The sequence below is a fragment of the Tachyglossus aculeatus genome, chromosome 21 (genome assembly GCF_015852505.1).
Source record: "Tachyglossus aculeatus isolate mTacAcu1 chromosome 21, mTacAcu1.pri, whole genome shotgun sequence".
NCBI lineage: Eukaryota > Metazoa > Chordata > Mammalia > Monotremata > Tachyglossidae > Tachyglossus > Tachyglossus aculeatus.
Genome location: NC_052086.1, coordinates 30617957 through 30645746, shown reverse-complemented (window position 1 = coordinate 30645746; position 27790 = coordinate 30617957). Strand labels below are relative to the sequence as shown.

At 43.7% G+C, this 27790-nt stretch overlaps 1 protein-coding gene across 1 annotated transcript in view; it reads left to right on the top strand.

Annotated features, from left to right (window-relative positions):
* The window catches only part of LOC119942890 (transmembrane protein 132D-like), a 645325-nt gene that overhangs the window by 542994 nt on the left and 74541 nt on the right, over nucleotides 1-27790 (top strand). The window lies entirely within an intron of this gene.

The window sequence follows — 27790 nt, the reverse complement described above, 5'->3', positions numbered from 1 at the left end:
TCACAGTTCAAGGGAGAAGGAAAACAGGTATTGAATGCCCATTCTGAAAATGAGGAAACTGAACCACAGAGTAATAATAATAATAATAATAATGGCATTTATTAAGCATTTACTATGTGCAAAGCACTGTTCTAAGCGCTGGGGAGGTTACAAGGTGATCAGGTTGTCCCACGGGGGTCTCACAGTCTTAATCCCCATTGTACAGATCAGGTAACTGAGGCACAGAGAAGTTCAGTGACTTGCCCAAAGTCACACAGCTGACAATTGGCAGAGCCAGGATTTGAACCCATGACCTCTGACTCCAAAGCCCGTGCTTTTTCCACTGAGCCATGCTGCTTAGAGTAGTCGTTAATAATAATAATAATAATGGTATTTGTTAAGCACTTTCTATGTGCCAAGCACCGTTCTAAGTGCTGGGATAGATGCAGGGTAATCAGGTTGTCCCATGTGGGGCTCACAGTTTTAATCCCCATTTTACAGATGAGGTAACTGAGGCACAGAGAAGTGAAGTGACTTTCCCAAGGTCACCCAGCAGACAAGTGGAGGAGCTGGGATTAGAACCCAAGTCCTCTGACTGACCCAAGATCACACAGCAGGCAAGTGACAGAGCTTTGATGAGAGCCCAGTTTACCGCCCCCAAGTCCTGTGCTCTTTCCACTAAGCCACACGGCTTCGTACACAATTATCATTAGTGGCATGGAAGGCTTTTGGAAATAATAATAATAATAATAACGATGGCATTTATTAAGCACTTACTATGTGCTAAACACTGTACTAAGCGCTGGGGAGGTTACAAGGTGATCAGGTTGTCCCGTGGCGGGGCTCACAGTCTTAATCCCCATTTTACAGATGCGGTAACTGAGGCCCAGAGAAGTGAAGTGACTTGCCCAAAGTCACACAGCTGACAATTGGTGAAGCCGGGATTTGAACCCATGACCTCTGACTCCAAAGCCCGAGCTCTTTCCACTGCGCCACACTGCTTCTCTTATGGTTTTCAGCTGTCGCATGTAAAGAAGAAAATCAAAGCAACTTCCTTAATATGGAAGTAAAGATATTTAGGATCCTTTGAAAATACAGAAAATACACAGTGTTATAAAAATAAATGACAGTCAGTAGAACAATCTGGTTCATTTTATTAATTTACTGACTATGTAGTCAGTGCTTCAAAGGTTCTTAAAGAGTGTGTGTGAGTGTGTGTGTGTTTTTGTGGGGTTTTTTTTTTGTGTGTGTGTGTGTGATTTATTCCTCTGGCAATTAGCCCGAAAAACCCTGGTGTTTGGATATAGAGTCCTGAGGCTTTTCTAAACCTAAATGATTTGGGGGGCTAGGCTTACCTAGCATATTGTAAATTTAAATGAAATAGTAGTAATAGCAGTAGTAATGGCAGCAGTGGGAAGCAATGTAGCCTAGTGAACAAAACACGGGCTTGGGAGTCGGGAGCCTTGAGTTTCAATCCCAGCTCCACAGCTTGCCTTCTGTGTGACCCTGGCGAAGTCACTTAATTTCTCTGTGCCTCAGTTTCCTTACAGGTACTAAATACCTGCTCACCCTCCCTTTTTGATTATGAAACCCACGGAGGACGGGGACTATGTTTGACCTGAGTATCTTGCGTTGTCCCCAGTGCTCAGTACAGAGTTCGGCACACAGAAAGTGCTGAACAAATGCAAATATCATTAGTAGTAGTAATGGAATTGAACATTAAATTTGCCCTATCTGGCTTTGCAGACCTAATGGAAAATTCTCCTGGTATCGCACGTACTTCTAGGGAGGTGTGATTCCCAAAGATAACAGCTCCTTAGCAGTAGAACTCGCAGGGTATTGCGGGGACAATTACCCCAAATTACCAACTCTGGTAAAATGCAGAAGTGCAACTGACAAAATTGTTTTAGTTGCCCCCAAATTTTGCCAACTAGGTTTTTGCCACTTCTGTATTCTCCGAGGCCACCCCAAGAGCCTATACTGGGCAGAACCCAGGGCCTCTTAACATCCACCTCAGCCCCTTCTTCGATGGTCCCTCGTGGCCCTGTTAGTCGTTCTTGTGTCAGCCTCGCGGACCCCTTTTAATAGTCCGGAGGGCTTGGGGGTTGTCCTCACCCCGCAGTCAGAGCGGCTCACCATCTGCAGATTTGGCTTAATAGACCTTCACGAAGTCTCTGAAGACCAGTACAGTCACTGGAATTTACAGTCAGGCGGCAAACCGGCGCCCAGTGGAAGTTTACCTCTGAGTTAGGGGATGCAGTTCTGTGGAGAGAAATAAGACATAGTCAGTAAATAAATGGTAATGCCTAGAACTGAGGAAAATGAAAGCAACCCCTTTGGAACTGTTTTTAAGAGTACGCATTGCCACCATTGGTGTTGAGGTGTGGACGGTTTTGTATCCATTCAACTTTGTCCTTATCGTATTTGTCTCTTGTGAAGTGAAGGAAAGCAGCCAGATATTCCAGCATGCCCCGTGTTTTCTTTCATTCATTCATTCATTCATTCAATCGTATTTATTGAGCGCTTACTGTGTGCAGAGCACTGTACTAAGCGCTTGGGAATTACAAGTTGGCAACATATAGAGACGGTCCCTACCCAACAACGGGCTCACAGTCTAGAAAATTCTTTTAGGAATCCATGCAGGTTTCCATTTGGCTGAACAATGGCAGATGCAACCTTGAGGTGGGGGGTTTCTAATGGATTCTTTTTCTTGGATATGACTGTCCTTTACTTTTGATCAGCTCTTTGTTCCTGCCCCTGGGGTTGGGTAAATTATTCCTTCAGTAGACGGATTCGAGGATGCGAATGTCCCACGGTGCCGGTTCATGGCTGAACTTCATCGTTAATGTTGCGATGTTTCCCGAGCTAAGTGTAGCAAACTTGTTGAGTGTTTTGAAGAGGATATTAGCCTTATAATGAAATAGTGAGTTGCTTCATAAGAGGGTTAAGGAAACAAGGAAAGCGAATAATGCTTCTGTCCTTAGAGTTACATAAAAATTGAGTTTTGAGGAAGCACCAGATTCTTTTAATCTCATTTTTCCTAGGGTATTATATCATTCCTCCTGCCACCAGCAGGGAGATTTCCTTTGCTGGACTTGCCGTTGTCAGAAGGAGTTTTTGTTTCTGGAACAGGGCTAACTGTGGGCCTCTGTCTCCAAGGAGTTTAGACTCTAACAGGAGAGACAGACACATAATAATTTATAGATAGCAGGAAGAAGTGACCAAAGAGAATTTAATAATGATAATAATGATGGTATTTGTTAAGCACTTACTATGTGCCAGGCACTGCACTAAGTGCTGGGGTGGATACAAGCAAATCGGGTCGGGCGTAGTCCCTGTCCCACGTGGTACTCACAGACTCATTCATTCATTCATTCAGTCAGTCGTATTTATTGAGCGCTTACTGTGTGCACAGCACTGTACTAAGCGCTTGGGAAACACAAGTTGGCAACATATAGAGACGGTCCCTACCCAACAGCGGGCTCACAGTCTAGAAGGGGGAGACAGACAACAAAACAAAACATATTAACAAAATAAAATAAATAGAATAAATATGTACAAGTAAAATAAATACATAAATAGAGTAATAAATACATACAAACATATATATAGGTGCTGTGGGGAGGGGAAGGAGGTAAGGCTGGGGGGATGGGGAGGGGGAGGAAGGGGAGAGGGAGGGACAGCTACACTGTCACACAAGACTAAATTTACTTAGAGATAGTGTCATTGATGGTGAATATGACCACTACTCTACTACGCTCATCCAAATAAAATGTCTTGTGCTAAAACATTTGCCCTTTGGTACTCTTCATTGTATTCCTCTACAAAGTTTATACTCGCTGTCCTTTGCAAGCCAGGAGCCAAAACCCATCCAGATAAACTGGACAGCTATAACAGATGGGGGTTAGAAAAGCAATGTTGTACTGAACTGGTTTGCTAGTCTATATAGGGATTACATGTTTCATGTACTTCTCCTTGTTTAAAAAATTTTAACAGCAGCTAAATCCTAACCCAATGAAATGTTATGTGGTATGTACTGGATTCATGTTCTGGGCAGAAAGTTAAAGGTTTTTTTTACATCCAAGGTTAAAATGTTAGCATTCTCCGTGGTGATTTAGGAGGAAGAACTTCCTTCCATTGACTCTAATATGAGTCTTGGAGCTGTGTATTCACAAATTAAATTGTAAATATATCTGAGACCTTTATGCACCTACTGTTTGTGCTTCAAGCATAACTATATATCTGGAAATATTGTTAATGAAGATAGAGGTAGATAATTAGTACTCAGCCTGCAGCATGATCATATAATTAGAGACCTTGCCCCCTGATACTATAGATTGAAATCATTAAGGAAAAAGAATGATTTCCTTACCTCACAAAGCTAAAGGTTAGGCTAATCTGAAGAAGACATTTTTCATTTTGTCTCTTCTTTTTACTGTTTCCTAGAAATTTTCTGTATTTCTCTAGTACCTTCCACCTGAGGATGTTTGGTTGAATTACAGAGGTTAGTCAGGAAAGTTTCCCCCAGGCCTTCCTCCGGGAAATGGGATTCACTCGGGAGGAAGCAGAGGTTTAGAAAGAGAAAATGGCTTACCCAAAGAATCATAGAGCTCAAAATGAAGCAAACTGCCCAAGTGAAAAGAGTACAGACTGGGTTTCTAATCCCACCGCTGTCCTTTGCCCGTTATGATGTTGGGTGAGTCACTTAAATCCTCTGAGCCTCAATTCCCTCACCTGTAAATTATGAATTCAATACTCGTTCTCCCTCTCCCTACTGAGACTGTGAACCCCATGTGAATCGGGGTCTATGTCCAAAATGATTGCCTACCCCAGTGCTTATCATAGAGTGAGCACTTAGAGAATACCACAATTGTTATTATCATACTAAAGTGCTTAGTACAGTGCTTTGCACACAGTAAGTGCTCAATAAATATAACTGAATGAAAGAAGAGCCACAGGCTCATGAACTCCTGCTCCTGCAGTGTCATTGGTGAGTCCACGTTCCTTGCTAAGAAACAATGATCATATAGGAATCAATCAATCAATCGTATTTATTGAGTGCTTACTGTGTGCAGAGCACTGTACTAAGCACTTCACGCACATAATTGGTGTGATCTTCACATACCCAAGGTTTGAACAGAAATCTGCTCTGACCTTGATTATGTAAAGAGCAATCTGACCTACAAAAACCAGCCACCAATTAAATAGGACACCGCATACCCACATGGAGTGATAAACCCATCCACTCAGGCTGAAACCAACTCAAACAGCATAAAGAACAGCAAGCGTGGCCTGGTCACAGCACCTGTGTATATGTTTGTACATATTTACTACTCTATTTACTCTATTTGTACATATTTATTCTATTTATTTTATTTTGTTAATATGTTTTGTTTTGTTCTCTGTCTCCCCCTTGTAGACTGTGAGCCCACTGTTGGGTAAGGACTGTCTCTATATGTTGCCAACTTGGACTTCCCAAGCGCTTAGTCCAGTGCTCTGCACACAATAAGCGCTCAATAAATACGATTGAGTGAATGAATGAATGAATAATAATCTATGCACCGAACATTTTATCCATAAATAAGAGGCAGGCGGATATGGATTATTGGCCACAGAGAGAGGATTTTTGGTTGAGACTGGGCTGCATGGTGCAGAGGAAAACTAATGGATCTGACATTTTGGAAAATTTCTGTGCCCAGAAATAAATCAAACCCTGAACATTTGTGGGGCTTTGGGTGCTGAAAGATCCGACTTAGTGCAATGAAGCAGTTAACCTATTGACGAATAGCCTAGTATCCTGAAAGAGTAAATGCAGCGTCCAGCAATGCCAAGCTAGAAAAAGGTTATTATTTAGGTTTGCACAGAAGCTGGCTCACAAAACAAAAAGCAGTTATATCATTTGCTGAATTTTGCTGCAATTCCTCCATAAACTTTTCACCATGTAAAATTCCCACTTAGAGAGTTCAAGTTTCAAAATTGGCAAACCTCACTAACCAAAACAATGTAAAACTCCCCCAGTGTTTCCTGCAGAAAAGGACTGAAGAGACGGAGGAAGTCAAGGCTGGAGGGGTAGATTGGAAAATCACCTGTGTCAAGGTGGAAGTTGAAAGTGTGGGAGGGAATGAGTTCTCCGAGGGAGAGGATGTTGATGGGGAATAGAAGAGGACTCAAAACTGAGCCTTTTGATGGTCTCCCACAGACAGAGGATGGGAGGAAGAGGAGGAGCCAGTGAAAGAGACTGAATAGCCATGATTCAGGTGACAAAACGATGGCCTGGATTTTAATTTCTGAAGCAGCTCTGTGCAAGTACTCCTCCAAGATGCATGCCATAAAATTCCCCAGTGGAACTTCATGGAACTCCCTTGTCCAGGAAATAGACGAAGGGCTTTCTAAGGGAACACCACAGCCCAATAATGAAGTGCTCCAGGGTAGAGGAACAGCATGGCTTAGTGGATAAACCACGGGCTTGGGAGTCAGAAGGTAATGGGTTCTAATCCTGCCTCCACCACTTGTCTGCTGTGTGGCCTTGGGCAAGCCACTTTCCTTCTCTGTGCCTCAGTTAACCTCATCTGTAAAACGGGGATGAGGAATGTGAGCCCTGTCTGGGATATGGACTGCATCCAACTGGGTTTGCTTGTAACCACCCCAGCACTTAGTCCCTGGCATATAGTAAGTGCTTAACAAATACCATAATGATTATTATTACTATTATTGGAAATGGCCCAAGTAGATGCAGCTGGGAGACTGGAAGGCAGAGTCTGTTTATCTCCTGGATTGAAAGAAAAGAAAAAAAGATTCTTGCACTTTAAACAAATGGAACGGATATCTGAAAAACCCAAGCTGCTGTTTTATCTCTACTCACTTCTCAGTTGAAGTGACTTAGAAAGGAAATGTCTGGCACCCTTCCCCGATCAGGGGGTACTTGGAGGAAGTTAAAGCAGTCTCAAAGCTCTCCTACCAAAGGACTCAGAAAGCTTAGTGCTGTGTTAGTACTCTTCGGCAAAATGCTACAATATGTCAGATGAACAGCTGTCATCCCCACCCAATTTGGAGTTTTTCTGGACTCTTGTCAGGGTAAACTAACTTCATTATGGGTGAGGCTTTTCTCTGCCTTCTGGATTCTTTCAGGTACTTTAGGCACTAAACTGCACAGCAGGGTTTCTTAAAATCATTGATAGGATACTTCATTTTAAATGTTGTATGGCTATGCATGGTAGTAGGGAATAGTTGAATTCATTTGTAAAGAAGCAACTTAGAAGAATTTGGCCACCTAAAGCTGCCTAGGGTGGATGGGTTTTGGAACTAGAAAGTGATTTCTCTCTGAATAGTCAAATTAAACAAGACCTGGCTAACTTGGTTTCTGCTTTCTCTGTTTTCACAAAACAATCCAATCTAAAAGGCAGTTGTTTTTTTACCTGACTTTGTGTGAAATTTTCTTACTTGCTGCTTTTGACACCTCTGCTTCGGGTATGGAAATGCTTCTGCAGGCCTGAAACACACCTTGTTTATTTCCATCAGACTTTTATTTACTTTCTCAGAGATTATGTAATCAGATTCAAGCCCTTTTTATCCCAGGCAGGCAGTTTGCGTTTAGCCTTTGTTTTGGTATTAGCATCTCTTTCCAAGCTATTCTATCAGGTAGAAATCTGGACAATTGTACATCCATTCTCTCTTCCCCTTTGCATAGCTAATCACATTTCCTAATGATCACACCACAGATGATTTTACAAAGCAACGTGGTGAAAGGAGCTGCATGAAGCAGGAACTATGAGGTCACAGAAACAGATAGATTTATGGCCCCCACAAAATGAGAAAGTCACCATGGAACTGCAGAACGCCTTAGACCTAAGGCCCAGGGTGGTTTACACTTTTTGAGACTCTGCATGCAGACTGATGGAGAATGACTTGCACTTCTGTTCACCCAGATCACTAAATTCGGTTTAATCAATCCTTTCCAACCAAAATACTTTTTTATGGTTTTTGGTGAACGCTTACTATGTGCCAGGCACTCTACTAAGCTCTGGGATAGATACAAGCTAATCAGGTTGGACACAGTCCATGTCCCACCTGGGGCTCACAGTCTTAATCCCCATTTTACACATGAGGTAACTGAGGCGGAGGGAAGTTAAGTGACTTCCCCAAGGTCACACAGCAAGCATTTGGCAGAGCTGGGATTGGAATCCAGGTCTTCTGACTCCCAAGCCCATATGCTCTTTCCATTTGGCCATGTTGTTTCACATTCTTCCAGACATTCCTCTCGGACCATGCCTATCCCATCTGCAGTGGTATTTATTGAGGGATTATTGTGTGGGGGGCACTGTGCTAAATGGGTGAAAGGGTACAAGTATTTAGTTTGTGTGCCAAATCTCCAAATTGCTTGGTGCTATCCAAGTCGCAGCAGTGGCTGTTTTGAAAATGTTTGAGAGCTCACCTCCTCCAGGAGGCCTTCCCAGACTGAGCCCCTCCTTCCTCTCCCCCTCCTCCCCCTCCCCATAGCACCTGTATATATGTTTGTATGGATTTATTACTCTATTTTATTTGTACATATTTATTCTATTTTGTTAATATGTTTTGTTTTGTTCTCTGTCTCCCCCTTCTAGACTGTGAGCCCGCTGTTGGGTAGGGACCGTCTCTATATGTTGCCAACTTGTACTTCCCAAGCGCTTAGTACAGTGCTCTGCACACAGTAAGCGCTCAATAAATGCGATTGAATGAATGAATGAATGAATCAGGATTAGGTTGTTCCAGTAGACGTCCTCTTGAAAAGAATTGGGGTGGGTAGGCCAGTGTCAATAGGCAGATTTGCATATTGAGAGTAAAACGTTGACAGTCACATCTAGGTTTTCAGTGTGGGCCTTGATGACTGGAAGGATGTGGATCAGAATTCTTTCACTTGATTTCTATTTACCTCTTGAATCCCGGCTTCCAGGAAGAGCAGCCCCTGACTCCTGGCCCATGGCTAGCACTAATATTTTGTTAGTATGTTTGGTTTTGTTCTCTGTCTCCCCTTTTTAGACTGTGAGCCCACTGTTGGGTAGGGACTGTCTCTATATGTTGCCAACTTGTACTTCCCAAGCGCTTAGTACAGTGCTCTGCACACAGTAAGCGCTCAATAAATACGATTGATTGATTGATTGATTGATTGATTGTGATGAACCAAAGACATTCTCCATGGGTATCCAACGGGCTAGGAAGAATCTGACTGCCCAGCAAGCGTTCATGTACTCAGCCTTCATGTGCCAGAAAAGCAAGCCCATCCGATCTCTTAAGACCAAAGACAGTGAAATATTAAGCAGCGTGGCTCAGCGGAAAGAGCAAGGGCTTGAAAGTCAGAGGTCATGTATTCGAATCCCGGCTCCATCACGTGTCAGCTGTGTGACCTTGGGCAAACCACTTAACTTCTCTGGGCCTCAGTTACCTCATCTGTAAAATGGGGATTAAGACTGCAAGCCCCACGTGGGACAACAATTGAATACGATTGATTGAACGAATGAATCAATGAATGAACAACTTGATCACCTTGTATCCCCCCAGCACTTAGAACAGTGCTTTGCATATAGTAAGCACTTAACAAATACCGTCATTATTATTATCATTATTATTATTATTATTAAGGCAATCGCCTTTCTGGAAAAAGTGGGCAACACTGCAATGAGTAGCTCATGCTGAGTGTACAATTCCTGTCTTTAAAACTCATATCCAGTTGCATTAAGAGCACGGGCTTTGGAGTCAGAGATCATGGGTTCGATTTCCACTCCACCACAAGTCTGCTGTATGACCTTGGGCAACTCACTTAACTTCTCTGAGCCTCAGTTACCTCATCTGTAAAAATGGGGATTAAGACTGTGAGCCCCACGTGGGACAACTTGATCACATTGTATCCCCCCCAGCGCTTAGAACAGTGCTTTGCACATAGTAAGCGCTTAACAAATGCCATCATTATTATTATTAAATCAACCGTTAACCAGTTCAATGGGGGTAACTATTAAATCCAATCCTATGTAGCAATCAGGATATCACAGGCAGCCTTACAATCAGGTGGGGATGGAAAATACAATTCTATTGAACTTAGTAGAGTGTGCTGCACAAAGTGATTAATAAATTCCACTGACCTATTGTTTGATTTATTCATTAAAAGCCCTTTTACCAAAGAATCTGAACAAAGCCTAGGAAAAGCACAAATCTCCTTCACTAGACCATAAGCTCCTTTGGGACATAGGGAGAGGGATTATGTCTACCAAATCAATTATATTGTACTTTACTAAGTGCTTAGTATAGTGCACACTGTAAGCGCTTAATAAATGCCACTGATGACTGATTGATTGAAGTCATGTTGTTTTTTCAGTAGGAAAACTGAGGCACAGAACTCCAGAGGTATTTCCTCAAGGAATTCTGTGCTTTTGACAAAATTGGCGCTTAATAGAAAGTACTGACCTCACTCCACTAGAGTTTAGACTCAGTGTAAACAGGGAATGTGTCACTTCTCTGTTTTGGACATTCAGTACCATTTAATGAGCGCACGGTGTGCAGAGCACTGTACTAGACACTTGGGAAAGTATAACAGAGTTGGTAGACGTGTTCCCTGCCCACAACAAGCTTACAGTCTAGAGGAGTGGCCAGATAATGATCTGAATAAATAAATTATGGATAGGGACATAAGTGCTATGGGTAAGAACTAGAACTAATAGGGTAGCAGTTTGGATGGACAGGAAAGGGCAGATTTCAGTGATGTTGCGGAGGTTGAACTGAGAGGATTTGGTGATCGATGAAAAAATGTGTGTTTAATGGGAGAGAAGGGTTGAAGATAATGCTAAGATTAAGGACTTGTGAGACAAGAAGGATGGTAGTGCTATCTACAGTGATGGGAAAGTGATGGGGAGGATAGGGTTTGGATATGTTAAATTTGAGGCGTAAGTGAGACATCCAAGCAGAGATGTATTAAAGGGAGGAGGAAATGCAAGGCTGCAGAGAGGGAAAGAAATCAGGGCTGAAGATTTAGATTGGGGAATAGTAGTTGAAGCCTTGGGAGTGAATGAGTTCTCCAAGGGAGTGGGTGTAGATGGAGAATATGGACGGGAAACCATAACTGAAGCTTGAGGGACCCCCATGGTCAAAGGATAGGAGGCGTGGCGGAGCCCCTGAAAAAACCTGAGGATGAAGAGCCGGAGAGAAACGGAGAGAACAGTGTCAATGTCAGTGAAGTCAAGGTTGGATAATGTTTCCAGGAAATGGGGGTGGTCGATAGCAGCGTCAAAGGCAACTGAGAGATCAAGGAGGATTAGGATGGAGTAGAGAAGCAGCATGGCTCAGTGGAAAGAGCCCGGGCTTTGGAGTCAGAGGTCATGGGTTCGAATCCCAGATCCGCCACATGTCTGCTGTGACCTTGGGCAAGTCACTTAACTTCCCTGAGCCTCAGTTATTTCATCTGTAAAATGGGGATTAAGACTGTGAGCCCCACGTGGGACAACTTGATCACCTTGTAACCCCCCCCCCAGCGCTTAGAACAGTGCTCTGCACATAGTAAGCGCTTAACAAATGCCATTATTCTTTTAGACTGTGAGCCCACTGTTGGGTAGGGACTGTCTCTATATGTTGCCAACTTGTACTTCCCAAGCGCTTAGTACAGTGCTCTGCACAAAGTAAGCGCTCAATAAATGCGATTGATTGATTGATAGTGGCTGTTGGATTTAGCCTGAAGAAGATCATTTGTGACCTTTTTCCAAGCACTTAGTACAGTCCATTGCAGCTAGTGGGTGGTCAATAAATAGCTACTACTTCTACTCCTCCTCCTCCTGCCCCTGTTGTTGATGATGATGAGGAGGAGGAGGTCTTGGCTTTCTGAATGTGACAATGGACCAGACACTCTTCAATCCAGAAAGCAGTCGATCAATCGATGATATTTACAGAGCGCTTACTGTATACGGTACGCTATTCTAATGCCTTGGGAGAGTGCAACGCAACCCGAAGACCGCACCTACCTCCTCCTGTCAAACAGCATTATCTGTAAAATGAACAATTTCTCACACCCCTTTGTTAGTTTCAGGGCACGAGTCATCACCGGCCATGTTTAGTGCCACTGAGGCTGGTTACACTGATGTTCCAGCTGCAGGTACATCACTGAACAGGAGAGTTAATTGTCCCTGAACCTGCGTGCCAGTAGCATTAACATGCCACCTCTCATTAGTAGCAGACGGTTTAGGCCAGATATACGCTGTTTATTAATAGGTGTCCTTCTGTAGCAGCTGGTAGTTTAATTATACCACTTATTCTTATGGCTTTACAAGGAAGTCATTGATTCCTTCAGTTTGGGAAGTTTGTTGTGGCCTAATAAAGCTCTGTTCCTTGGCGTGGCTCGCTGTTGGGTAGGGACCGTCTCTATATGTTGCCAACTTGTACTTCCCAAGAGCTTAGTACAGTGCCCTGCACACAGTAAGTGCTCAATAAATATGACTGAATGAGTGAATGACTGAATAAAGCATGAGCCTTGGAGTCAGAAAGTCATGGGTTATCATTATTATTATTATTACTGTTATTATGGCATTTGTTAAGCACTTACTATGTGACAAGCACTGTTCTGTTCATTTATTCATTCATTCAGTCAGTCGTATTGATTGAGCGCCCACTGTGTGCAGAGCACTGTACTAAACGCTTGGGAAGTACAAGTTGGCAACACATAGAGACGGTCCCTACCCAACAGCGGGCTCACACTTGCCTGCTGTGTGACCTTGGGCAAGTCACTCTGTGCCTCAGTTACCTCATCTGTAAATGGGGATTAAGACTGTGAGCCCCGTGTGGGAGAGAGACTGTGTCCAATCAGATTTGCTTGTATCCACCCCAATGCTCAGTACAGTGCCTGGCACATACTAAGTGCTTAACAAATACCACCATTATTATTATTATTACTTACTGGCCTATGACTAGAGGCAGCTACTTCTACAATATATGTAATTTCTAATTAGTCAATATTTTTATAAATGGATTCCTTGACAAATATGATCCTGAAAAAGCTATTGGTCGGTTTGAATTTGGATATTTTTATAGGTGGCTTTGACCACTGAGCTCCACTATTCTCCGGAGGTTCTGTCGAGGGTTAGCATTTTTAGTGTCCTACTCCCATCCTCCTCATCCTCCTTATTATTATTATTATTATTATTATTAATGGCATTTATTAAGCGCTTTCTATGTGCAAAGCACTGTTCTAAGCGCTGGGGAGGTTACAAGGTGATCAGGTTGTCCCACGGGGGGCTCACAGTCTTAATCCCCATTTTCCAGGTGAGGGAACTGAGGCACAGAGAAGTGAAGTGACTTGTCCAGAGTCACACAGCTGACAGTTGGCGGAGCTGGGATTTGAACCCATGACCTCTGACTCCAAAGCCCGTGTTCTCCCAATCAGTCAATCAATCAATCAATCAATCAGAGATTGTCAGTGGTGTGACCCTGTGCAAGTTACTTAACTGCTTTATGCCTCAGTAACCTCATCTGTTAAAATGGGGATTAAAACTGTGAGACCCATATGACCTGATTACTTTGTATCTACTCTACCTCTTAGAACTGGCACATAGTAAGAGCTTTAAGAAATACCACTATAAAAATGTTATTGAGCACTTACTGTGTGCAGAGCACTGTACTAAACGCTTGGGAGAGTACAGGACAACAAAGTTGGTAGATACGTTCCCTGCTTACAGTGATCTTACATTCTAGATGGGAGCTTACCGTCTAGAGTTTCCCAGACATGGCTTCTGTGGAGCTGGGCTGTCCGGCAGTAGTTCTGTATTTCTCGTGTTGTGTGCTGACAGTCATCACACAGTAAGCGCCCAATAAATACGACTGAATGAATGAATCAGGGGCCACAAGTGGATAGCCATTTTGCCATCCTTAGCCTCCTTGAGAGACATACTTAGAAATACTTTGAAGGGGATATGTGCCCTAACTAAGCAGCTGTGGTATTCTCCATGGAAGAATTTAGAAGTGGGGTGGTGGGGATTCTCTTCTTTGTTTTGTACCCCAAGGGATGTGGCTAGTGACTTCTGTGGACAACTCTGCAAGACCACGTATATATATTTGTACAGATTTATTACTCTATTCATTTTACTTGTACATATTTACTATTCTATTTATTTTGTTAATGGGTCATAGGTTCAAAAACCAGCTCCACCACTTGTCAGCTCTGTGACTTTGGGCAAGTCGCTTAACTTCTCTGGGCCTCAGTTACCTCATCTGTAAAATGGGGATTAAGACTGTGAGCCCCCTGTGGGACAACCTGATCACCTTGTAACCTCCCCAGTGCTTAGAACAGTGTTTTGCACATAGTAAGCACTTTATAAATGCCATTATTATTTCTCTGCACCTCAGTTACCTCATCTGTAAAATGAGGTTAAAGACTGTGAGCCCCATGTGAGACACAGGGAGCTGTGTCCACCCCAATTTGCTTGTATCCACCCCAGCACTTAGTACAGTGCCTGGCACGTAGTAAGCACTTAACAAATGCCATAATTATTATCAGTAAATTATTATTATTGGGGGCAAGGACTGTGTCTGTTTATTGTTATATTATATTCTCCCAAGCGCTTAGTACAGTCCTTCTAGACTGTGAGCCCACTGTTGGGTAGGGACCATCTCTATATGTTGCCAACTTGTACTTCCCAAGCGCTTAGTACAGTGCTGTGCACACAGTAAACGCTCAATAAATACGATTGAATGAATACAGTGCTCTGCATGCAGTAAGTGCTCAATAAATGGCTCAGTGGAGAAGAGCACAGGCTTTGGAGTCAGAGGTCATGGGTTCAAACCCCAGCTCCGCCAATTGTCAGCTATGTGACTTTGGGCAAGTCACATAACTTCTCTGGGCCTCTGTAAAATGGGGATTGAGACTGTGAGCCCCACGTGGGACAACCTGATCACCTTGTAATCTCCCCAGCGCTTAGAACAGTGCTTTGCACATAGTAAGCACTTAACAAATGCCATCATTATTATTACTATTATTAAATACGATTGACTGACTGACTGTACTGAGCACTTCAGTTTACCCTCTGAAGCTGGGCCAGGGAAGACCCCAGAGTCTATCCAGCCCCCAGGCTCGTCACCCCGGGAAATCCTGCAGCCATAAGCAGCTTGCTGGCGGGGGGCCAAGGGGAACACAGACCCCCAACACTCCCAGGGAGACCTCGATGATCACCTGGCTCAACACCCCCATGGAAAACCCCTGCCAAAAACACGTCTACCCGGGCTCAAACAGATGGAGTTTAGCCGGTCTGGAAAGATTACAATAACAAGATTTGCTTGCCAATCCCCTTTTCATTGGATCGAAAGCATTTGTGCACTTAAGTAATGTGTAGGTTTAGCTGTAGACTCAGGCAGAGTGCTGTTCAGATTCAGAAAGAGGAACGCATCCAGAATTATTTTTACCCTGTGGAGACAAAGGCTACAACAGTCAAGCAGTTAGTTAGCCCTTGGAAAGGAGAGGATATAGGGCACAGATAATACAAGCTGAGGTGGCAGTTGGATGCCTAATAATAATAATATTAATAATGGCATTTATTAAGTGGTTACTGTGTGCAAAACACTGTTCAGGTTACAAGGTGATCAGATCGTCCCATGTGGGGCTCACAGTCGCAATCCCCATTTTACAGATGAGGGAACTGAAGCACAGAGAAGTGAAGTGACTTGCCCAAAGTCATACAGCTGACAAGTGGCGGAGCTGGGATTTGAACCCATGACCTCTGACTCCAAAGCCCAGGCTCTTTCCACTGAGCAATGGTAGCATTGAGAATAGAGCCTAGAGAGCTGTTTTGGGGGGATCAATCAATCAATCAATCGTATTTATTGAGCGCTTACTGTGTGCAGAGTACTGTACTAAGCGCTTGGGAAGTACAAGTTGGCAACATATAGAGACGGTCCCTACCCAACAGTGGGCTCACAGTCTGGAAATGAATGAATGAAGATGAATGAATGAATGAAAAAGACTCATTCTTTTCCAAAACAGCTTCCAGCAATGGAGTGGGTAACAGAGTGGCCTCCCACGGACGGCCACCCGCAACACCAAAGAAGTAGTGAGTGGCCTAGTAGAAAGGGATGTGGTTATCACAGTGTGGAGGAGGTTCAAGAGCTCCTCAAGAGCACAGATCCGTTCATTCATTCATTCAATCATATTTATTGAGCGCTCACTGTGTGCAGAGCACTGTACCAAGCTCTTGGGAAGTACAAGTTGGCAACATATAGAGACGGTCCCTACCCAACAGTGGGTTCACAGTCTAGAAGAGGGAGACAGACAACAAAACAAAGCATATTAACAAAATAAAATAAGTAGAATAAATATGTACAAATAAAATAAATAAATAAATAAATAAATAAATAAATGAATGAATGAATAAATAAATAAATAAATAGAATAATAAATCCATACAGACATATATACATATATACAGGTGCTGTGGGGAGGGGAAGGAGGTAAGGGGGCCCAACAACGGGCTGACAGTCTAGATCTTCTCCTCTTATTCACATTTACCAAGCCCTTAGCAATGCTCTCCGTGCACTATAGGTGTTCAGTCAGTGCTACTGAGTGAAACAATGACAGGCAGACTCATGGCTGATGAGCACTTAGAAAGCAGACGCAGCCAGTTTACTGACGGTTACCCAAGATTTAACCAGAGTTGTTGTTGTTATCATTATTATCATTATTATTCCATTTATCACGCACTGGTCTAAATTCTGGGGTAGATACAAGTTAATCAGGTCAGACCCGGTCCCTGTCCCACACAGAGCTCTCAGTGTAATAAAAATAAGAATTATGGTACTTGTTAAGTGCTTACTATATGCCAAGCTCTGTTCTAAGCTCTGGGGTAGATACAAGTTAATCAGGTTGGACATAGTCCCTGTCCCTCATGGGGCTCATATTCCTAATCTCCATTTTACCGATAATAATAATAATAATAATAATGGCGTTTATTAAGCGCTTACTATGTGCAAAGCACTGTTCTAAGCGCTGGGGAGGTTACAAGGTGATCAGATTGTCCCATGGGGGGCTCACAGTTTTCATCCCCATTTTACAGATGAGGTAACTGAGGCCCAGAGAAGTGAAGTGACTTGTCCAAAGTCACACAGCTGACAATTGGCGGAGCCGGGATTTGAACCCACGACCTCTGACTCCAAAGTCCGTGCTCTTTCCACTGAGCCACACTGCTTCTCAGTCACTGATGAGGTGACTGAGGCCAGAGAAGTGAAGTGACTTGCCCAAGGTCACACAGCAGACATGTGGCAGAGTCGGTACTAGAACCCAGGCCCTTCTGAGTCCCAGGCTGATGCTCTATCCAGTAGGCCATGCTGCTTCTCAAGGGTTCTAATCCCGGCTCCGCCACTTATCGGCTGTGTGACGTTGGGCAAGTCACTTAACTTCTCTGTGCCTCAGTTCCCTCATCTGTGAAATGGGGATTAAAACTGTGAGCCCCCCGTGGGACAACCTGATCCCCTTGTAACCTCCCAAGTGCTTAGAACAGTGCTTTGTGCATAGTAAGTGCTTAACAGATACCATTATTTTTTCTCTAGTAGAGGGGATAACAGCTATTGAATCCGTATTTTACACATGAGGAAACTGAAGCCCAGAGATGTTAACAGACTTGCCCAAGGTCACACACAGCAGGCAACTGGCAGAACCAGGATCAGAACCCAGGTCTCGTGACTCCCAGTCCTGTGGTCTTTCTACTAGACCACTCACTACTTCTTTGGTGTTGCGGTCCATGGGAGGCCCCTCTATTGCCCACTCCATTGCTGGAAGCTGTTTTGGAAAAGAATGAGTCTTTTTCATTCATTCAATCGTATTTATTGAGCGCTTACTAGAGAACCAGCGTGGCTCAGTGGAGAGAGCCCAGGCTTTGGAGTCGGAGGTCATGGGTTCTAATCCCAGCTCCGCCACTTGTCAGCTGTGTGACTTTGGGCGAGTCACTTCACTTCTCTGGGCCTCAGTTCCCTCATCTGGAAAATGGGGATGAAGACTGTGAGCCCCCCGTGGGACAACCTGATCACCTTGTAACTTCCCCAGCACGTAGAACAGTGCTTTGCACAGAGTAAGCACTTAATAAATGCCATTATTATTATTATTATTATTATTATTATTATTATTATTATTATTATTATTACTGTGTGCAGAACACCGTACTAAGCGCTTGGGAAGTACAAATCGGCAACATATAGAGACAGTCCCTCCCCAACAATGGGCTCACAGTCTAGAAGGGGGAGACAGACAACAAAACAAAACAAGTAAACAAGTAAACAGGTGTCAATACCATCAGAGTAAACAGAATCATAGCTATATACACATCATTAATCAAGGCCAGGCTCCTGTGGCCTGAATCGGGTGATTACGCCAGCAGGGTATTTGTGGGAATGGCCATTTAGATGATGAATTACCTGTAATTGAGAATATCTCTGTCTCCCCAGCTAGCCCACAAGATCCTTGAGGGCGGAGATGGGGTCTACTTATTCTACTTTTCTCCCCCAAGCGCTCAGTACAGTGCTCTGCACATAGTAAATGCTCAAGACACACCGGCTGCCGGGTTGATGTATTGACTGATGATCTGACTTGAAGCCAGGCAACCATATGGTAGCAACACTCAGCGCTAACAGGTTAGCTCGCCTAGTGAAGCAAAAGTGGTCCCCCCCAGTGTGCAGGGTAGCTTGATAATAATAATAATGATGGCATTTATCAAGCGCTTACTATGTGCAAAGCACTGTTCTAAACGCTGGGGAAGTTACAAGGTGATCAGGTTGTCCCACAATGGGGGCTCACAGTCTTCATCCCCATTTTAGAGATGAGGGAACTGAGGCCCAGAGAAGTGAAGTGACTTTCCCAAAGTCACACAGCTGACAATTGGCGGAGCCGGAATTTGAACCCATGACCTCTGACTCCAAAGCCCGGGCTCTTTCCTCTGAGCCACGCTGCTTCTCTTGATGAATCGTCACATCCGAGAACGGGATTTAATTGGTAAGCTTGTGTAGAACCAGTCGGGGCGGTTATCTGCCAGCCATATTTGCATTTTCCCTTTGAGGTCTTCTGATGCCCAGGCCCATGCGCCATGATGTTGGATTGTCCAGCACCAGGACCTCATCATCAGGATGGATATAGTCATTCAATTGTATTTATTGAGTGCTTACTGTGTGCAGAGCACTGTACTAAGCGCTTGAAAAGTACAATTCGGCAGCAAATAGAGACAATCCCTACCCAACAATGGGCTCACAGTCTTGATTTCTGTACTTCTATCCATCTTAGTGGATATCACATTGTGATGACACTGGAAGCATCATGGCCTAGTGGAAGGAACACCAGCCCGGGAGCCCCAGGAACTGGATTCTAATTCTGTTGCTGCCAAATGTAAGCTGTGGGACCTTGGGCAAGTCACTTAACTTCTCTGTGCCTCAGCACCCTCAACTACAAAATGGGGACTGTTCTCTCTCCTACTTAGCCTGTGAGCCCCGTTATTTTGTATCGACCTCAGTACTTAGGACTCAGCACTTATTAAACACTTAACGAATAGACAATTACTATTATTAGTGAAAGCTAGTTATGAAAATACGTCTCCTCTAGAGGGTATGAGAGTAATTGAGGTGGAATTCATGTGAACTTTGCACTTCTCCAGAGGAAGGGATCAAATAAAGGGAATTATTACTGTTTCTTTACTTGATTATCATTTTTGTGGAAATCACGTAGTTGGTCTGAAACTCTTTCCGTTTTTGATTAATATTGATCCGTGCTTTTCCCCTTTTCCCCTGAACTGGAGATTAAAACAATAAGGAAGTATTAAGCAATCTGAAATCACCGTCTTGCCCTGCTTCATAATCATGCTGAAAATTCCTGAAAAAGAATTAAGAATGATCAAAACCTCTTTGACGCATAAAGGTGGTTTGAAAAAAAGAAAGAAAAAGCCATGAAGTTGAAGTTAAAGCTTCTTCCTAGATATTCAATCAATGCATTAGTCATTTTGGCCTTTCATAAGAATGCAGTAATAGTCCACATTTATGTTTCAGTTCATAAATGTGAAATGACAGCCTATGACTTAGCTACTGAAATGGGATTATTGAGCCAAAAAGAATAATAGAGGAAATTGAGAAAGCAGGAGGGAGAGTTGTAATAGAATTGAACATTGGCATAAATATAAATCAAAGAGGGAGATTGGCTTAATGCTAGATATGAGTGTCAGAAACTGAAGGTGTTAAAAAGATCATCTGCTCATCTGGTAAAGAATCCCTTGGGCAAAGCCACTTAGAATGGGAAGAGCCAATTTTCCTCAAACTGGATAAACGCTGTTTAAAATTGTAAGAGAAATAACCTATCATTGGGGCTCACCTCATTTTGAAACTTTTTAGTTCACTGTATAAAAATGTCCAAGAGCTCAAGAATTCATGTTCTTCATCTGAAGAATAACCTCAGTGAAAATGCAATGTGGTGATTTTAGGGGGTGAGAGTGGAACTCCAGCAAGTATCCTGCAAGGGGAAAAAAAATCTCTCTCTCCTACTTATTTGTTTTTGTTATTAATAATAATAATGGCATTTGTTAAGCGCTTACTATGTGCCAAGCACTGTACTAAGCGCTGGGGTAGATACCAGGCAATCAAGTTGTCCCATGTGGGGCTTACAGTCATAATCCCCATTTTACAGATGAGGGAACTGAGGTACAGAGAAGTGAAGTGACTTGCCCAAGGTCACACAGCAGAATTAGAGTGGCTCAGTGGAAAAGAGCCCGGGCTTTGGAGTCAGAGGTCATGGGTTCAAATTCCGGCTCCGCCAATTGCCAGCTGTGTGACTTTGGGCAAGTCACTTAACTTCTCTATGCCTCAGTTCCCTCATCTGTAAAATGGGGATTAAGACTGTGAGCCCTCCGTGGGATGACCTGATCACCTTTTAACCTCCCCAGCACTTAGAGCAGTGCTTTGCACGTAGTAAGCACTTAATAAATGCCATCATTATTATTATTATTATTATAAGTGGTGGAGCCGGGATTAGAACCCATGACCTCTGACCCCCAAGCCTATGTTCTTGCCACTAGGCTATGCTGCTTCTCATTAAGCACTCACTATGAGCAAAACACTGAACTAAGCACTAGAGTGTTCACAAGATAATCAAACTGGACATGGTTCCTGTCCCATGTGGGGCTCACAGTCTTAATCCCCATTTTACAGATGAGGTAACTGAGGCACACCGTCGACCCCCGGCCCACATCCTCCCCTGGCCTGGAATGCCCTCCCTCCGCCCATCCGCCAAGCTAGCTCTCTTCCTCCCTTCAAAGCCCTACGGAGAGCTCACCTCCTCCAGGAGGCCTTCCCACACTCAGCCCCCTTTTTTCTCTCCTCCTCCCCATCCCCCCCACCCTAAGCGCTTAGTACAGTGCTCTGCACACAGTAAGCACTCGATAAATATGATTGAATGACTGAATACCTCCTTCCCCTCCCCACAGGACCTGTATATATGTTTGTACAGATTTATTACCCTATTTATTTTACTTGTACATATTTACTATTATATTTATTTTGTTAATGATGTGCATCTAACTTTACTTCAATTTATTCTGAGGACTTGACACCTGTCCACATGTTTTGTTTTGTTGTCTTTCTCCCCCTTCTAGACTGTGAGCCCATTGTTGGTTCCTACCTCACCTCCCTTCTCTCCTTCTCCAGCCCAGCCCGCACCCTCCGCTCCTTCTCTGCTAATCTCCTCACCGTACCTCGCTCTCGCCTGTCCCGCCATCGACCCCCGGCCCACATCATCCCCTTGGCCTGGAATGCCCTCCCTCTGCCCATCCGCCAAGCTAGCTCTCTTCCTCCCTTCAAGGCCCTGCTGAGAGCTCACCTCCTCCAGGAGACCTTCCCTGACTGAGCCCCTTCCTTCCTCTCCCCCTCGTCCCCCTCTCCATCCCCCCATCTTAGCTCCTTCCCTTCCCCACAACACCTGTATATATGTTTGTACATATTTATTACTCTATTTATTAATTTTACTTGTACATATCTATTCTATTTATTTTATTTTGTTGGTATGTTTGGTTTTGTTCTCTGTCTCCCCCTTTTAGACTGTGAGCCCACTGTTGGGTAGGGACTGTCTCTATATGTTGCCAACTTGTACTTCCCAAGCACTTAGTACAGTGCTCTGCACACAGTAAGCGCTCAATAAATACGATTGATGATGATGATAGGGACTGTCTCTAGATGTTGCCAGCTTGTACTTCCCAAGCGGACTGTCTCTATATGTTGCCAATTTGTACTTCCCAAGCGCTTAGTACAGTGCTCTGCACACAGTAAGTGCTCAATAAATACGATTGAATAAATGACTGAATGTTAAGTGGCTTGCCTAAGGTCACACAGCAGACAAGTGGCAGAGGCGAGATTAAAACCCAGATCCTCTGATCTCCAAGCCCAAGCTCTTTCCACTAGGCCATGCTGCTTCTCTGGCTAGAATCATACAATCGTAGTTATTGAGCGTTTTCTATGTGCAGAGCACTATACTAAGCACTTGGGAGAATACAATATAACAATAAACAGACACATTCCCTGCCCACAGCATGAGTTATCCAGTTCAGTCGATCCATAATAATCCATCAGCAGGGTGTGGTGACTTGGATTCCTGAAGTTTGCTGGAAGGAAGAAATGTGGATTTTATTGTACTTTAAAGTTGCTTCCCAGGGACTTGCTAAGCACTAAATCACTTTGCCCCCTCCTACCTTGCCTCCCTGATTTCCTTCTACAATAATAATAATAATAATAATAATAATAATAATAATTTTGGTATTTGTTAAGCGCTTACTATGTGCAAAGCACTGTTCTAAGCGCTGGGGAGGATACAAGGTGATTAGGTTGCCCCATGTGGGGCTCACAATCTTAATCCCCATTTTCCAGATGAGGTAACTGAGGTCCAGAGAAGTGAAGTGACTTGCCCAAAGTCATGCAGCTGACAAGCGGCGGATCCGGGACTTGAACCCATGACCTCTGACTCCAAAGCCCAGGCTCTTTCCCCTGAGCCACGCTGCTTCCCCAGCAGGCTCACTTCACTCCTCTAAAACCAACCTACTCATGGTCCCTCAATCTTGTCTTATCTCATCATCATCATCATCATCAATCGTATTTATTGAGTGCTTACTATGTGCAGAGCACTGTACTAAGCGCTTGGGAAGTACAAATTGGCAACATATAGAGACAGTCCCTACCCAACAGTGGGCTCACCACTTACCCCTTATCCACATCCTACCTGCCTCTGGCCTGGAACTCACTCCTCCTTCATTTTCAACGGGATTTCCCACTCCTCACCTTCAAAGCTCGATTAAAATCCCATCTCCTCCAAGAGGCTTTCCCTAAGTCCTTATTTTCCCTCCTCCCCCTTCCCTCTGTGTCACCCTTGCATTGGATTTGCCTCCTTTATATTGTGTAGCAGGAACATGGTGAAGAAGAAATGAAAATGTTGATTTTTGGAGCAAACTATGTTTTTTAAACAGGCTTTTCAGATTATCGTGTCTCCTTTTCATTCTTCTACATTGGCATGGGGACTTTACTTTCCCTTGAAAACCGATTGATTACAAAGAACTGAAGCTACGAAAAATGTATGGAAAAATGATGAATTAGATCTAGACCGTGAGCCTGCTGTTGGGTAGGGACCGTCTCTATATGTTGCCAACTTGTACTTCCCAAGTGCTTAGTATAGTGCTCTACAGTAAGCACTCAATAAATACGATTGAATGAATTCACCCCATCCTCAGCCCCACAACACTAATGTATATATCTTTATTTTAAAGTCGTCTCCCCCTCTAGACCATTAGCTCTTTGTGGATGGAATAGGTCTACCAACTCGGTTATACTGAACTCCCCCAAGCATTTAGTACAGTATGTAGTACATAGTAAGTAGTACATGGTAAGTGCTCAATAAATACTATTGATTAATTGATTCATTCTTAACAGTGGCTTAGTCGGGGGAGTAATTGAAGGACAAACTTGCCACAAACTCTCTTCCACCTTCTCTCCACCCTCCCACTCCTCCCCGCCCTGAGTCATTCACATTCCAGGTAACTTTCCCCCAAGCCTCATACCCTATAAATGGCCCTGAAGGCCCCATTTTCTTTCTTATATTATCCCCAAAGTCCTCAGAAGGTGGGCATTTCTGTCAGGCAGCAGAGACCAGTGCCAAAGAATGTGCCCAGCTTCCATCCTGGTTCCATCTCCTTGAGGACAGGGATCATGTTGATGTAATCATGTTATTGTACTCTCCCAAATCCTTATAACAGTGCTCTGCCCAGGCCAACCGCTCAATAAGTACTTTTGATCGGCTTCTCTTTAGAACATCTTTTAATATGTCCTTTGGGATAGCTCATGGAGGCTTGAAGCTGGCCGTTCTCCATGCAGGGATTATTCTACTTTAAATCAGGCATCAAGAAAATCCTGTTTTACAGATGTCTTGTTCCAGAATTCACGTTTCCCTGAACTGAGAATTGAAAATTAATTTACTTTCCTGCAACAGGTGGCCAAATGAAGGACTGCCTGGTGAAGGGTTGGGGGAGCAAACTGTTTTGGGTAGGGACCGTCTCTGTATGTTGCCAACTTGTACTTCCCAAGTGCTTAGTACAGTGCTCTGCACACAGTAAGTGCTCAGTAAATAGGATTGATTGATTGATTTTGAAGGGAAACAGAGGAACTGCTTGTGATAGAATTCGGGGTATTTGGTGAATGTTAAGGGGACGGGGCCCTGCCTGCCACTTCTTTGTGAGTGCCAGGCTCCCACTGAGGCTTGGAAACATCTTTTTTTCTCCAAGAAACAGGGCACATATATGTACCAGCAGTTTTTCAATATCCCCTATTTGTCAAATCAGAGGCAACTTGGAGTAACCGGGAAATGTGCTTTAGGGAGTAGATTCCAAGTCCCCTGGGGTTCTGCTTTTGGGTAGCATTATCGGATCAGCCACTGGGTACAGATTGCAAGATCTTAGTGTGTATCGTCTTAGTGGGAAAAGGCACCCGAAAGGGAGAATGATTTCAGAATATTGACCTTCCCATGACAAATGTGCTTGCCATGTGATACCGATAAGCCTAAGCCTCCTTTGAGGGTGTCAGAGTTTGGGGAAGTTAGGAGGGCCTTCGAGGGAGGGCTCATGGAGGGAAGGTCTATTTAACATAGACAAGGCAGTATTGTGGACCCAGGAATGTTAATACTTGCCTGAGCTCAGGGTAAATGCAATCATATTCAGCTCTTGTCAGCAGCTGTCTGGGGAGTTTGCTGATGATGAGTGTGAAGCCCAGAGCTTTTGTGAGCTCTTGCCAGCTTCCTGGGCTGAAGACTTGGCATATCTGTGTGCATCCCTTCCAAGGAACTTTGCATATAAATTGAGCTGTCCAGCAGACGGCTTATTAAAAATGCTAAAGGAGATCACCTGAGCCAGAGACCCAGTTCTAGAGGGGGATGGCTGAAGGAATCTACTCTGTAACTCAGAGGTCTCAAGTCACGAGCGGAACAAAAATGGTGAAAGAAGGAGTAATGACACCTTGACTAGAAATCACACCGGAGGAACTGATGGTCATAGTGAATGGTACTTAGAACAGTGCCTGGAACATAGTGAGTGCTTAACAAATACTGTTAAAAAAAATGGTGCCAAAATACTAAGGAAATGTTCCTTGCTGTGTCGATTGTCGCAGCAGTTAGAGAAGCAGCGTGGCTCAGTGGAAAGAGCATGGGCTTTGCAGTCAGAGGTCATGGGTTTGAATCCCGGCTCTGCCAATTGTCAGCTGCGTGACTTTGGGCAAGTCACTTAACTTCTCTGTGCCTCAGTTCCCTCATCTGTACAATGAGGATGAAGACTGTGAGCCCCCCTGTGGGACAACCTGATCACCTTGTAACCTCCCCAGTGCTTAGAACAGTGCTTTGCACATAGTACGTGCTTAATAAATGGCATTATTATTGTTATTATTACTCCACAATAAATTAGGCTCTGTAATAGTAATGAGAAGCAACATGGCCTAGTGGATAGAGCACAATTCTGGGAGGCAGAAGTTAAGTGACTGGCCCAAAGTCACACGGCTGACAATTGGCGGAGCCGGGATTTGAACCCGTGACCTCTGACTCCAAAGCCCATGCTCTTTCCACTGAGCCGTGCTGCTTCTCTGGATGACTATGCAGTAATAGTTTACTGAAAGATGAAATGGAGGCATGGTATCAAGTTTTATTGTAGGAAAATATATTGCCTCGAGGTATTGTAAAAACTTCACAAATTCATATTACCCTTTGATGTGTTTGCTGCTTCGAGGAGAGCACTTGTATTTCAGAAGCAGATTGGTGCCAACCGATGTAGGAATTGCAATAGCAATTACTCTTTTTTAGTAAATAGGGTAGATTTGAAATTTGCATAAGTGGTTTGGAAGCCAGGCATCCCTTCTTCCTATCGACTCTCAGTTATACTCTCACTTTTCAGGGGCATTTTCTAGACGTTTGTGGGTCTTGACCAGGTTATCTTGCTTTGAGTGTTAAAGACTGGTTTTTCAGGCCTCCCTGTAAATTTGTTCAAATCAAGACAAATCCCAACCATAGCCACTTGAATTTCCCTTATCTTAATTGTAAAATAAGGGGTTCTATGTGTTTTTGCATTTTTTTCTGGCACCTGATTTAATCTCCTGTAGAGCCATAAAAATATAGCTGCGATGGAAAATTCAAGGGCGCTATCATAAATTCAACAATAACAACTTGCAGTTTGTAATTTGTGGTTCCTTTTATCTGAGGATTTCTGAGGGCTTTACCGCTCGTAATTACACCTGACAATTCCCTGGGAAGCCGAGAAATATCATTATTGCCATTGTATATATGGGTAAACTGAGATGTAGAAGGATTGAATGGATTTCTCAAGGTTAAACAAAGATAGACTCTAATAAGTCCAGAAATAAAAAAGTGGGTTACTAACCTCTACAGCACTCTGCCCCAGGTTACAGCCACCCCATGATATTCCTTGTTTTTCTTAATGCCTTGTCTCATCATATTCCCCTGGGGCTCCAATATTTCATACCGAGTGCTATCATAAGAGGTAGGCTAAATTAAGCAATCAGTGATGAATGGATCTTGGAAGTAGCTGTCCCAAGAGCATGTTTGTCATGTTCTCAGGACGTAGACGAGACCGCAGAAGAGATGCCCAAAGAAGTTGAACTGAAGAGGCAGCTTAATTTAGAAACGGATAATTCAGCTGTCCGTGAAGTTGCTTTATCCCACTGAGGGGAATTGTTATCCAACAAGGACCTCATCAAACTCCAACAATGCAAAGCCTCATCGTAGCATCCCCTAAACCAGGGGAAGATGATGTAGTTTTGACCTCCCTGCCATCATCGCCTAAATGTGGGATTGACAACTCTTGCATCTGTTTTCAAGAAAGCAGATGAATTTATAATAATAATAATAATGACATTTATTAAGCGCTTACTAAGTGCAAAGCACTGTTCTAAGTGCTGGGGAGGATACAAGGTGATCAGGTTGTCCCTTGGGGCGCTCACAGTCTTAATCCCCACTTTACAGATGAGGTAACTGAGGCACAGAGAAGTGAAGTGACTTGCCCAAAGTCACACAGCTGACAATTGGTGGAGTGGGATTTGAACCCAGGACCTCTGACTCCAAAGCCCAGGCTCTTTCCATTGAGCCACAACTGAAGAAGCTGCTAGTGGAGAGATGAGTTCAGAACCACACAGTGGTGATCAGAAAGATTTTTCTGCTTCGAGGTGTTTTATGAAAAGAAGGAGGCTGCTGTTCAACCTAAATTGGACTCATTTTTCACTGAGTTGAAAAGTCACTACCTCAGTCAGCAGAACGAGCTGCTTC